Here is an 11,525-nt window from a genome sequence, read left to right as displayed (position 1 = left end):
TTAATTATTTCAGTGCACGAAAATGTCAATGGTAAAAACAAAATTGTTATAGGGTAACGTACTGCTCGGTGAACTGATAAAAAAAAGGCGTAAATGTGTGTGGTTTTTGGGAAGGCGTTGCGTGTTTCAGCTGAAAATCGAGCCGCCATAAGGTGAACGTATATCTTTTCTGGATCAGTCACACAAAGAATATCCAAGAGCTGTGTTCCTCGTTTGAGAAAAATACCAATACAGTCATATGGAATAAATAAATAAGTAAATTTACTTTCATTGAACGGAAAGTTCTCTAAAACCATGAGCAAGGTTATGTTCTGTGAAAATTTTCACATTTGTGAATAACAAAGTTTTGAAAGCATAAATGTAACCAGACTAACCGATGCACTGCGGAGAGACTAACTGAGCAAATGACGCAGAGAAGACCATTAGCAGAACAGGCAGCGTCACCCACGCCACGAACTGCGGCACAGCCCAGGTTGTGAGCTCATTGAATGCCCACCTCTGCGCTGCGGCGACCAATACATTTGGCATCAATAAAGTAAATCAAAAAAGAATGTAACTGCATGATAGTAATAGTAAAAAAAGAAGCCGGTAAGTAATAGCGCACTCTTGCTACCTACAAACTTAGGTCAGTGTGTTTGGTGCAACCATCATATGGAATCACATGATGAGAAGAATATATAAGTTATGGTTATCCGCTTCAGATTTTAACAGCTAAAATGAAATACGAAGATCACCTTTATTGCAGGCTGCTACTCCAATATCGATAATAAGAGATAAAGTTGCCGTGATTAAGCCGAGGAAGAGAAAAAAGACCCAGTCTCCTTTCCAGACGTCATCTATGAAGAATTTCCATGCCCTGGATCGTCCGGTCGCCACCAGGCGCCGTAGAACGTTGCGCCGACGTCCGTGGTCTACAAAATCATGATTTGTTAATTATATGATTATTAATGACAACATCGTAGAACATCTGTCTATAGTTATCGTACAAATACATACCGGGAAGCACATCCACTATTGCGCTTGGACCCGTGGTTTGTGAACTTTTAGAAACAAAGTATCCAAGCGGTGTACCACTGTGAACGCGTCATGTAGCAGCTATTTGTACTATATATTATGCCTTGAAAATTTATAATTTGCATTTTAATTCACTAAATGGTAAAAAAATTCTCGAAATCGGTAATTGATCGTGTGTGTTTCTAAGGAGTTAGTGCACCACCTATGTAGAATGACCCTGAGCACAGCAGTTTAAGATTTTTTGGATTATTTGGTATTGAGACTAATGGTGTCAGAAGCACCTCATAGCGTGATCTCTGTTAAGGGAAATAGTTCAAGAATCAATATTGCATAAATTCATCAAAGTGAAAAGCACAATTTTGGTATATAATTGTACCTTGTATTTAGAAAAAGAAACTCAATAAGCAGATGAAACAGATGAAATGAACAAGTTTTCCCAAACATTACCACGGAATTAGTAGGAGATAAGTGTGCATTCATATAGCGCTGACCCACAATTTTTCGACTATACACACAAGTCAAGAACGAAGTAATGGTACATGGGTTTTACAGATGCTATTTAAATAGGAAGTTAGCAGACCCTGAACTCGACAACGCAACTGCTATGGTTAATATCCTAGGAAAAATTTTCCATTTTGGCAGTAATGAATGGTAGAAAATGAATTTCAAAAAGTTTAGGGAAAGAATTTATCCTAGGACTTACCTTCGGGAGCGATTTTTCTAGATTTCTTAGCTTCCTTCTTAGCTATTTTGGCCTCCTGCTTGGCGAACTCGCTGAGCTCTTTTCTGTACCTGCCGTACATCTGCACAAAAAATTAGGCACAAAGAAATTCTTAAACATGCTCTTAAATTCTGAAGCGAATCAACACGTATTGTTAATGAATGCCCGATAATGACATACAAAGAATGTAAACCTGAATATGACTGTTATCCATAACTTAACTTAAGTATTCCACTCAACTTAATTCGTAAAATGTGAGAAAATATTACTAAATAAAACAGCTATAAATTTTGTCATTATAAAAAATAACGTTAACCTTGAAAATTATTTGAGATCTCATTAAAGTTGCCCATGATGAAATATATTGCCGTTTATTTGCACAACTACAGTATATGCATTAAACATATACATATATGCATATACTACAGTATATGCATTAAACAGTATGCATTAAACATATAGTAAACATTTTGCATGATATAATTATGACGCCAGTTTCAACCAAACAAGCAAGAATAAATTACAGATAGATTCAAACAAACTTTAACGATACTAAAAATTCAGGCACCTACGTACTAACTGTTTCAACAATTATTTCTGAAGTGTCAGGAGTAAAAGTTCATTTCGTCACACAATTTGGAGTGCAGCGAAACATCTAACATAGATCATAGTCAAATCAGAGACAAAAAGAAATTTGGACGAAATTTTTCGTGAAGTAGGCGCAAATAAAGACAATAACTAAACATTGGGACTAAGTTACCCACCAAAGTCTGTTGAAACTGACGATCCCCTGCGAAGCTCTGCTGGTCGGCGTCGTCTTCATCGTCATCCTCGTCTTCGCTGCTCCTAGTGGGTACCTCTTTCCACGTCTCGGGCATCACTAGTAGAACCTCTTTGTTACTAGTTATTTAAATTAAATCTTTAATATGCTAAATTTAATTTTTCTTCGCAGTTTCTTTGAATTTGTATCACAAAAGTTCAATGCCTCTATTGATAATTGAAGGTCAGTCTCGTCTTGTTCATATTCAGCTGAAAACCTTCATTACTGGGCCGCACATAAATTAATTCGCTGCCTAGGATGTACAACATGAATTATACTCTCAGCATTCAAAACGCTATAATTTCGTAGACTTTGCACTTTTAATTCTATATTACGTTCGAATTTCCTTTCTTATTGCTAGGCTATCCTTACATTTCATAAAAATTTTCTACAAATTTCTTCACGGATTTTTCATGTTTTTTGATCGTTTCTAAGCGCTATTCTTCAATTTGGGTTATTAATTCTCAAGCTAATGTAATTCCAAGTATATAACATCATCTTCCAGAGGACACTAAATTCTCCACTAGAAATTTTTTTCACGCATCATTTGGCGTTGATAGCGCAAGTAATGATTCTTTACTGGCTATCGAAATATCCTGGTAGGTTGAATTCATAACCTAAAAATGTGCAATACCGTAATCTTCTTTTTCCTTGCTAGCAATACGTCTCAAAACCAGAAATATTATGTACTCAGTAGAATAAATGTAAAATAAAGTAAATACGTAGATAAAATAACCTTTTTAACTATTTCGAGCATGTTACCTTTCAAACTCTCCCTGCCAGCTTTAGATGATTAAACACTTTTCGTAGCCATTTAAAATTGTCTGAATTTTCAATAAAAACAAATAAATGAAGTGAAGTTTAAGTAAATACAAGCTTTTTAAGAGATAAAGTGATGTATAAAGAAAAAGAATGATAATAATCTAAACATCGTCATCTTTGAACCGGATTGCTCTATATAATTTTCCCATTCTCAAAAAACATTTTCCGAAGAAAAACGTCGTATTTTTGTTAGAAATGTTACTGGTAATTGTAGCAGGTTAGCGTCTGGTCGTACGTCTGGTGAATGGAAACGTGCGTCCTAGAACGTCATGAGAATATCAAAATCCACCCAATTGGCGGCTCAACACAGGTCGTAAATCTTATGAGTTACTTGAATCAAGTTTCACTTTTGTGTAAACTCAACCTTAATTTTGTTCATAATATTCAGAAATGAATGAAAGTGAATATCCGATTAACTTATTCTATATTCATTACAGGCTACTGCTGGAAGGAAAGTAGAACTCCTCAGCTCCATTTCAGAACTGACCTGAATTTTTCCTGCAATAGTGTAGCCTCTTACATTTTGTCCATTCACGTTACGAACTAAAGCAACAGCAACATTACACTGGATATTACCAACCCCTTCTCAGTCAGTCATCATACATCCATCGAAAATGAGCGAAATAATTTTTAACGTCACTCTTAAAATTCGTGTAACGCCTAGGCTTTTGCCCATGAGTCGCTACCCTCGGTATTGAGTTATTCTGGGTATGCTCGATCCTCTCGCTCGAAGGCTTCCAGCCACAATCTCCGACTTTATAGTGCCCTGATAGTATGCCATGGATTGGACGAATCCAAGTCATACCGAGCTTGCAAGTTTCTTAGAGGCTGCACTCCAAGCCCAGTCCAAACGAATATAGGGAGACTGATTTATGTGCTCTGTGAACCCTATATTGGCAGAGCATGTTACAGAGTAATGCTGTTTGCACCCAAAGTTTAATAAACGAATTAATAAATTAACATGCATTCCGTTCCAATAAAATCTATGAGTGTCTAACACGTCTGCAACAACCTTGCAAGTTGTGTGCGTATAGCTCAGTAGCCCGAACAAAATTTCGACACGGATCTGACTCAGAAATAAGGAACGCCTATAAGACTTGGGAGCAGGCAAATCAGCTTCTCTATTTCCGCTATTTATTTTAGTTTCCGGTCCCAAGTCAGACAACTACGAGAGTCTGGTCCCTACTCTGGGCCATCAACTGAGCTGAAGGGGCTCCCTATACCCGCAGCCTCGCACTGGGTTCTCCCCAATATCCGCGATAGCTCTGGCCGAGTCTGACAAGGAGATACGAAAAACACTCTTCGTCCTCCGCAGTAGGAGGAAGGGAGGAGAAATTAAATCCTTACATTACTTAGTTATAATGTCTATTCATACAGCTCGCTGAATATAATACGCATACGAGAAAACTTAGAACCATGGGCAATTAAGCTCATGATATTTTTTTCACTCACTAACGTAGAAATAAATCAAGAAGTAGTTGGCGTGCAGTGTTATTGAGGATTATTTACCGCTGGAATAGAGAAAGTAAATTGAATGCGGCATAAACTTTTCAGTTGAAAATGTTGCTAGATTGTTGGTGCCAAACTTCCCAGGTCGCGGCTAGAATTGTAAAAAGGATATGAAGACCTATATAAAGAATGTCTGAGCATATCTGAAGAACTGCTCCGATTACCCTCGGTCATTGGACTAGCAAAGCATCTAAAGTCTCTCACAAGCACACTGGTGAACAAAAATCGTCTATTTCTCAGTCTTTTCTCAATTGTTTTGGGTGCATATCAATTTGCAGATGCTTCATCGCATTGTCCCCACCACCTTGGTGTTTCTCTCAAATGCATGAAATATCTGCTTACAAGAAATACATGATATGAAAAGATTAAAATACATGTTGTAGATAGAGATCTGACGAGTAACAATTCGTCTTTCGTTTAGGTGAGAAAGAGGTTCGTGGTAGACAATAAGTTTCTTGAACAGTAGGTTACACAATTTTCTGCGTAAGGCTTGAACACAATGAAGGCTTGAACACAATTCGGTGCAAGCATAATCTGAGAAAGGCTGATGTGCGATGACTACAAAATGAAGATTGTTTCTGTAAGTGATGATCGTGGAACAAAAATGATCGTGAACGAAAAAGAAAAATTCTACCGAAATTATAAAATAGTTAAACAAAATGAGCGAAAATTTTATCAAAGTAGGATCAATCACTTGAAAAATTGAAATGGGAGTATATTGACTGAAAATGATGCTGTAATTCTGAATTTTCCATGCGGTTTTCTCGCCCATAAACAATGATTTTAATTTTAGTTCCTAATTTTCCGAGGAACCTCATATTAAAGTTTTTCTTAAATTTTGAATAACACATAGTTAAAATATTATTTAAAACCGATTTCCAGCAAAACGGACATAGTCACATATTATTTGATTTTAAAGTGAATAATTGTTGTTCATTTCAAGTTCGACAATTTTAAATCAGTGTTTTGTTCTAGTAAAGGAAATATTATAAACACACAACGCTCCTCTACCACCACTAATATAGAATAAAGTGAACTTAATCTCCAGATAAAATTTTTCTTGTTTTCGAGTAATGTTTAAAAGCGTTCAGCTGAAAAAGTCGTGAAAAATGAGAGAAGTTTTCACGCCTTATTTATGTGTATGCAACCTCGTGGCTATTGTGCCTACAAAATCGTGAATGTAGGAGCAAAAATGGAATGTTACTAATTAGCCAACTGGAAGCCATATGCAATGAATAAGTAACTGCTCTCCTATGAAAGAAATATCCTAGCAGTGAGTAAACTATTCCTTTCGCAGTAAGTTTAACAGTGAGTAAGTTCAGTCAAAATAATATTTATTAATGAGCTTATTAAAACGATAATTTACATCTTTTTATATTTTAACATGAAGGAACATGGAAATTGTGGTCAGGGCAAAGCGGTAGTGACTTCAAAGCCTCGATTCCAAACCTCGAGTCGACGAAGCGAATTTTCGAGCAATTTAGCGAGGTACTCACGCCAACACACAAATTAGGCAAAACGATCCGAAATAAATGTATTGTTATTAATTATTTGCCTCTCATATAGCTTCATTGCAAAAGTGTTGTACTCAGATGTTGTACGTACTTTTGCATCCTCACTAACTTCATTCACATTTGCATAAAAATAATTATGGAGGCGGTTTCTGCATAAATAAATCATGAACGTCCAATTTCGCTGCGAAATTTCCCCAAAGACGGAATAATATATATGTAAATAATTTTTTACTGAACATACTTCTTCCGTGTACATAAGGTTGGGACCTTTTAGGTAGGACCAGAGTTGATGAGCTCAGGCAAAATCCAGTTTTAACCAACTTGCCCTAGATTGTTCAGCAATTTGGTACGTTATCATTTACTTATGTTGTGATCATTTTATTACATGTTAACCTCATATATTTTCTCTATATTGTTCATAATTTCGAATAACTTCAACTTTGAGTTCAAATTGTTCATTCTTTGTTTTCAGAAACCGTTACAATCCACAACGAGTTTTCATTCTGAACAATCCCCGAACAAATAGCCATATTCTTTATAATATATTTATAGAGGTAATTCATCAAGAAACGCATTTGATATCAATAACGCGATAATATTATAACCCAAGCATTATTGAGTTCGTTTCAAACATTCAAAAATTAGAATGATTCTTCAAACAGCCGTTTGAAAAAATCCAAAAATAAGTTGTTACATCAAGAATCGTCCTTGTAGAGCTCATAGGGCACCGCTATCACCACATCCTTCCGACATTGTTGACGCGCGACTGAACGCTGAGCAACCGGACGACCGGTGGGCAGTGGGCACCTCAAGCCAGGTGGTTGCCACAAGACCTAAAGTTTTATTTCATATCGTTCGTTGCATCAGTTCCTGCTCTGAGTCTAAGGCAGTCCATAATGAGACTATATGCAAAAATTTTATGGGATATTCTGAAGTTGAACGTTAGCAATTGGAGCTGTGGTGAGCAGTCAACAAGGTGAGCAGTCGCTGAATACATATCAAAGTTCTGTCCATATGAACCAAATTACCTGATACATTTAATTAAGCACTGCAATTAGTTTAATCTCCAAGTTCATACGAAAAGACAGGAAAAATTGTAATAGATAAATCAAATAAGATTCTCTAGGTTCGGGTAGTTTAGCAAGGAAATTATAGTAAATCGTGACAAGGATTGATTTTTTAAAAGAGGGAAGAAAGTTTCGTATCCGCGACTGCGTCGTTGGGCTCAAATTTTAAATCATCATTATAGGTTACCGAGATATAGGCATCACCGTCTCTTAGTTTTATTTAGCGCGAAGTCTGCCCATTGAGCGACTACGATGTTATCATAGAACTCAACTCGTTGCAAAACTTATTGATCCGCTTAACTCATAACATAAAATTACACGGAGGGAGATAAAGGCCCGGATGCTAAATAGGGCACTAGCACTACGAAGTAGCACTACGCACTACAAGCCGTAGTGCCTACTAGTGCGACATGGAACACTACGGTTGGCATGCTAAATAGGGCACTAGCACTATGAAGTAGCACTACGCACTACAAGCCATAGTGCGGCATGGAACACTACGGTTGGTATGCTAAATAGGGCCAAAAGCATAACGCGCACTACAAAAATCTGAAGTGTCCTACACACCGCGCTTCACGACGACACTTATTTAGCATACCAACAGGACACTTCGTAGTGCATAGTGCTACTTCGTAGTGCATAGTGCTACTTCGTAGTGCATAGTGCTACTTCGTAGTGCTAGTGCCCTATTTAGCATACGGGCCAAAGTATCTAAACTCGCTAAATGCTAGCCAGTAGTAACGCTGTATTCCGATCCCAAACTAAAATAAGAAAAATTATGAGACAGCATAAATTGTAATGGTAATGGTAATTTAAATTGTGTTAAGGTAATAGGTTAGGAATGGAATAAGAAATTTTGATTCAGTTCCCTAAATGGGTATTTTAGTCATTGCGCAAAAAAATTCCATTATATTGCTTATCCTTTATTTCTTTGATCCCTTGCTGACGCCATAGAAGATTATAATTGACGCTGAATTTAAATTTCACGATACCAGTGAAAATATTCGAGATCTGAATCTCCCATATTCTCGTATAAAACTAGTTCGTCAATTTAACAATCTCACAATATTGTGGGGACATTATTCTGTGCATGCGCACTAGCGCACAGTATTTTCTATCATGAGTTATTGATGCAAACTGTTATCACTCGATAGTTCACAACTTCTTCTTAACGAAAATGTATATTCACATTGAACTTATTTTGTTTTATATGCTTTCTAGTTTGACCTCAACATCAGCCTCTCATCTGATCTTGTAATCTGGAACAAGCCGCTAATCTGATTTGTATAGAACGCAGCAATGTTTTGGTTGATCGAATTAAATAAGTTTATCCAGACATTCGTTTTCTTCATGTGCAAAGTTGTCATATCTTCTATAAATCAATAAAGGATAAACTATTTTCAAGTGCATCATACATATGTCATTGTTAGCACACGGTTGGCAGCAAAACCTAAGCTAATGTATCTATTTTGTGGGCTGATTTTTCATTTTTATGTCCCCATAAACTACAACTACAGAGGCCACTCAGTCAAAACTGCCAACGCCTCGCCGCTTGTCACTTAAAACCATATAATACAGGTCAGGGCTACGATTTGTAGTGTTCGATAATGACAGCTAATCTGTTTGGATTGTACCAGATTACAGCAAGAGAGATGTGGTTACGTCTTGTTTATAAGATAGATCGTTTCTATCGAAGGCCGGTGACTTTAGTGCAACCGGCGATATTATCGGCAATGACGGTATATTTTGATTAACGGCTTCATTCAATATGAAGCCGTTATATAATATACATTCAATTAGCACGTAATTTCGGTGGACGAATACAAACAGCGCCCCTAGAAGTCCGCAGACAAGTCTGAAAAATTATATTTATTTGGTGATTCGTCAGCAATTTAGTTGTAAATGGTAATACTTAGAGCAATATGTGGGATTTACTGAACAATTGATATTCGAGTTGAAGTAATGAAAAATCACCAGGATATGCATTTCGCTTTGTTTTTTTCTTAAATTGAAGGTGGAATAAGAAAACCTGCATGGATTGTTAGTGGAAGGAAGAATTTCCGGAGCTTAGTCCATTTCTCAAAAATCATCTATAGATGTTGTCATCGTAGATTAATGACGATGATGATAGTACTCAGAGTCAAGGAGCTCATGTTAGTTTCATGATCAAGATTGAAGATTCAAGTTTCGTTGAGAAATCATACGCAATAAATGTTTTACAGCTTGAAGATCATTGTTTTTTTGTAGATGATTAGACATAATTTTATTTTTAACTTCTTAAGCCTTAATCAACCAAAGGTACTTGTCGCTCACGATTATTTTCACAAATATATGTGTACGATTTATTTCATATTAGAAAATTTTTCATGAATTTTTCAGCATTCCCGATATTGTGCCCGATAGTTGAAAAATTCATTGAAACGAGTAACACCCACCCAAGAAACATGTAAGCAAACATCTCCCTCAGGTCGAATGGAAAATCGTGTTTGAATTCCGTTTTGAACAAAGCAGTAAAAGTGTCTGTAGGGAAAAAAATAAATTTCATGAATGAAAGCGTCAATATCAAATAGTTAAATAACTACTTATAATATCAAAATACACACCCTAATATTCATTTATTTGTGCAGATTTTGCCGAAGATAGAATTCAATTATAATCGAAGACTTTTTTCATTTTTTTAATTGGGTAATTATTAAGATGGTAAACATTATTCATTATGAGGTAAAGTAATTATCCACCTCCAGAAACGTTACAAAAAGTATTATTGGGAATTAAAGAACAGCACCTGCCCTGACTACACTAGTATAGTATATCAACGATATATTTAAAAACATTTTTACTTGTGCGACAAAATAAGTTTTATTGCTTCAAAACTGGAAGAAAGAAGACGAGAAGCGGACAAGATATGACACATTTAGTTAAAGTAAAGTAACAATTATTAAAAACTAGAAACCAGTGAAACTACTTCTACATTATAATTAGAAGAGTAAGTTTTATTGCTTCGAAACTGGAAGAAAGAAGACGAGAAGCGGACAAGATATGACACATTTAGTTAAAGTAAAGTAACAATTATTAAAAACTAGAAAGCAGTGAAACTAGTTCTACGTTATAATTAGTAGGATCTGTGAGTACTTTGGCCGTAGTAGAAAACAGCGAGCAGACGAAACATAACAGCACCGCAGAAAGCGGCGAAGAAACCGCGCCAGTAGTTGCGCACGGCGAAGTACTCTGACGTGACCTCGATGCTGAAAAGCACGCCTGTCATCGAGTTGAAAAATATTTTGAGAACTTTGACAGTAGATAAACTGGGTTTTATCCATAAGTCCGACTTCAAGGAAGTGCAATACGTATAACAATGTGATCTGCTACTTAAACAGCGATAGTAAGTTTTTGAATGAACAATATTCTAGTTAATATATCCATGATATACACTCAAAAAATGTTAGACCTCCGTTCTATACATGGAGACAGCATTTGTATAGCTTGATGCTAATTTATTCGCCCCGGAATTAGGGGATAAATTTTAGTAAGATATTGGTAAAATGAAAATTTGTCAAGGCACGAAATGGAAAAGAATCGGCGACAGGCCACATCAGGCCTACACTTCAGAGCCGACATCACTATGTTATGTTATGTTATGTTATGAAACCCTTAGCTTCCCTGAAATCATTTCTAATGCTATATATATATCATGTAGATGTAAGTAATATTAATCATGGATATGAAAATTTTTCCAAAACGAAAACTTTACAATTTTATTTGTCTTTATTATATTCATCTCTTTGTACAGTGACAGTGCAGCAAATGCCGAGGACAGACTGAACCATAACAAGAAACCTTCAAGCAAAACATGAAATATGACGATTTACACTTACACATCACGATATTATTACAGTGCACTTCTGGTACAATAAAAAACACGAGAGCAGGCATGAGTTTCAAAAAATAAAATATCGCACGTAAACTTTCGAAAATTTTCACGCTGGGAAAATCAATAATTTGATTATTGATTAAGGTTGATTAAAATCAACCTTGAATTAAGAAAGAAAAAAGATGTT

At 36.1% G+C, this 11,525-nt stretch overlaps 1 long non-coding RNA gene across 1 annotated transcript; it reads right to left on the bottom strand.

Annotated features, from left to right (window-relative positions):
- Positions 1–9,265: 9,265 nt before the first annotated feature.
- Positions 9,266–10,673, bottom strand: LOC108677678. The gene is made up of 3 exons (XR_001931276.1): positions 10,600–10,673; positions 9,903–9,987; positions 9,266–9,322 (listed from the first exon to the last, which is right to left on the bottom strand). It is a non-coding gene; the product is annotated as an uncharacterized LOC108677678 (long non-coding RNA).
- Positions 10,674–11,525: the final 852 nt, after the last annotated feature.

This window comes from Hyalella azteca, unplaced genomic scaffold (genome assembly GCF_000764305.2).
Source record: "Hyalella azteca isolate HAZT.00-mixed unplaced genomic scaffold, Hazt_2.0.2 contig6875, whole genome shotgun sequence".
Taxonomy (NCBI): domain Eukaryota; kingdom Metazoa; phylum Arthropoda; class Malacostraca; order Amphipoda; family Hyalellidae; genus Hyalella; species Hyalella azteca.
This window is presented reverse-complemented; position numbering and strand designations above follow the sequence as displayed.